The sequence below is a fragment of the Trypanosoma cruzi genome (genome assembly GCF_000209065.1).
Source record: "Trypanosoma cruzi strain CL Brener chromosome Unknown tcruzi_1047053465241, whole genome shotgun sequence".
Lineage (NCBI taxonomy): Eukaryota > Euglenozoa > Kinetoplastea > Trypanosomatida > Trypanosomatidae > Trypanosoma > Trypanosoma cruzi.
The window spans coordinates 1-2,029 of NW_916981.1; the positions used below are offsets into that span (position 1 = coordinate 1).

Sequence of the window (2,029 nt, forward strand, 5' to 3'; positions counted from 1 at the left end):
TTATGGGGGATGACGCTGTGTCCACAGCGAAATGCGAACGGCACGATCGGTTCTCGCATGCAGAGTGTTCCCCTCTCCTCTTGTCACTTTGTTACTGGTCGGTGTTCTCTCTTATTAGTGCGGTTAAAAATGTATTAGAGGGCCAAAAATTTATTAGTGTTGTGTTTTTTTTGCCACAGGCAAAATAAGCACAAAATTTCTGGCGAGCAGCGTGCGTCTTTTTCCTCCTCCTGTTTTTACACTCTTTTGAATGTCAATGTTCTCCCTCAATATATATAGAGAGACACACAGAGGCACCCGCGTCTTTTGTTATTGCCGGACGCAACGTGTCACACACACAGCACACAGTACATAACATCACGATGAATGTGTGGTGGAATCCCCAAACAAAACAAATACAGACAATTCTCCCCCCCGCGTGTATTTTGTAATGTTTTTCGCTGTAGCAGTGGCGGGGGGGTTATAGGGAAATAAAAACCCGGCAGCGGCATATACATACAACACTCACAACAAAAGTGTAACCAACTTCACAAAGCACCTCCTCCCCCCCCCTCCTCTTCTTCCCTCGTTGCGCACGCGCTCACACGCATCACAACACCGCATCCTTGCATATTATACATACACACACTCACACTCTCCTCTCCCTCCTTCTCCTCCGCCCGCCCCACACACAACCACCGCGTTGCTGTCGCCTCTCTTTTTTTTTTTTTTTTTGCAAGAACAAAAACATTGTTGGTAATTATCCTTTTAATTTAGTCCCTGAGCATGAAATTTCAGGCCTCAAGGTTCAGCGCCTCGGGACGTAAAGTGCCCCTCGAGCCCCACCGAAGTGAAGCATGCCGCTCATGCCAGCCCATGCATGTTCTCTCGTTTGGAGAGGGACGTGTGATTATCATATATAATATATGGTTGTGTGTATATGTGTGTTTTTGTTGCTTTCGTGGCTGCTGCTTTCTGCCTGAGCAGACACACCATGCATATATATACATATATATGTATATATACATGGTGTGTTCACTGTCCCTTTTGTTTGTTTGGAATTTCGATCAAACCCGCAGAGAGAGTGCGATACAAAAACACAAATACCGACATACAAAAATCGTTTAAGGGCTGTTTTTTAAACGTTCCTTTAACTCCTTATTGCTGCGGTATTGGCGTTTTTCGCCCTGCAGGAACGCCGCTTCTCCCGCGTTTGGGATGCCCTTCCGTGGAGCACGTGCATATATGTATTATATATGTATTATATATGTATATATATATATGTATGTATTGTATAGTGTGGAATAATGTGGGTGTCCATACAAACACACACAACACACAACACACAACACACACACAACATACACACACAACAACAACATATACACACATGCGAGAGAGGTGTGTTTATAAATATAATATGGCGCAGAGACAACAACAACACAAACACAACACATATACCCCACACGACGCACACACACACACGCGGTCCCCCCATGCACACACAGCGCGGTACAAACACACAACACATATATATATTATTATATACATATATACACGTGTATATTTATTCCACACTCTGGTGCACAAGGCGCGCGGTACGCTTGCCCGCGTAGTATATATGCATATTATATTTATGTATATGTATATATCACTGGCCTATTTATTTTTCTCTTGTTTCAAAAATAAATGTCTTGTGATCATGGAGATACTTGGCGCCTTCGAGGGCAGGCAGAGCCTACCAGATGATTTGGATGGCGATTCGATATTGGTATATATATATATTTTTTGAAAACAAATGAGAAACACACAACCTTCTCTCTTCCCGCTCCCGGGGGTGCACCATACACACATCATTATCATCATTGCCATGGGCAGCAGAGAGCATATATATGCACACATGTAAATATGATATATAATACGATATATACATAAATATGCATGCATGCACATACACACACACACTACACAATAACAACAACAACAACAACAGCATACGGTGACGGAAGAACCGCAAAAAGAAGCCTCAAGGTGCAGCAGAGTGCACACA

The 2,029-nt window shown here is 43.2% G+C and overlaps 2 non-coding genes across 2 annotated transcripts, besides 7 other annotated features; both read right to left on the reverse strand.

Annotated features, from left to right (window-relative positions):
- Positions 1 to 751: 751 nt before the first annotated feature.
- On the reverse strand, positions 752 to 887 carry Tc00.1047053465241.10 (the record flags this gene model as incomplete). The annotated part of the gene is made up of 1 exon (XR_008254723.1): positions 752 to 887. It is a non-coding gene; the product is annotated as a ribosomal RNA large subunit epsilon (M4) (ribosomal RNA).
- Positions 888 to 977: 90 nt separating this feature from the next.
- Positions 978 to 1,007: a microsatellite.
- Positions 1,008 to 1,220: 213 nt separating this feature from the next.
- Positions 1,221 to 1,270: a microsatellite.
- Positions 1,271 to 1,297: 27 nt separating this feature from the next.
- Positions 1,298 to 1,370: a microsatellite.
- Positions 1,371 to 1,419: 49 nt separating this feature from the next.
- Positions 1,420 to 1,550: a microsatellite.
- A 45-nt stretch (positions 1,551 to 1,595) lies between these two features.
- Positions 1,596 to 1,631: a microsatellite.
- A 39-nt stretch (positions 1,632 to 1,670) lies between these two features.
- Positions 1,671 to 1,746, reverse strand: Tc00.1047053465241.20 (the record flags this gene model as incomplete). Its single annotated transcript, XR_008254724.1, has 1 exon — positions 1,671 to 1,746. It is a non-coding gene; the product is annotated as a ribosomal RNA large subunit zeta (M5), doesn't match GenBank entry by xmatch (ribosomal RNA).
- Positions 1,747 to 1,864: 118 nt separating this feature from the next.
- Positions 1,865 to 1,943: a microsatellite.
- A 4-nt stretch (positions 1,944 to 1,947) lies between these two features.
- Positions 1,948 to 1,974: a microsatellite.
- The last annotated feature ends 55 nt before the right edge of the window (positions 1,975 to 2,029 follow it).